Consider the following 217-nt stretch of genomic DNA (forward strand, 5'->3'; position numbering starts at 1 on the left):
CGTTACCAAATGCAATTACCTTAATAATTAGTAGTAACTGATTTAGTTCTACAACATATCCATCGTCAAGCAATATAAAACGTCGACCCTTTGACCTTTGTGCTCATGGATTCAGAAGGAAAACTGCACATGGCAAAAAAACAAAGAACTCACACTCAGCACTTGAGTCTACACTAACGCAACGCTAGGTAACCAACAGTCACAGGGTAAACAAGAG

This window comes from Penaeus monodon, chromosome 33 (assembly GCF_015228065.2).
Source record: "Penaeus monodon isolate SGIC_2016 chromosome 33, NSTDA_Pmon_1, whole genome shotgun sequence".
Lineage (NCBI taxonomy): Eukaryota > Metazoa > Arthropoda > Malacostraca > Decapoda > Penaeidae > Penaeus > Penaeus monodon.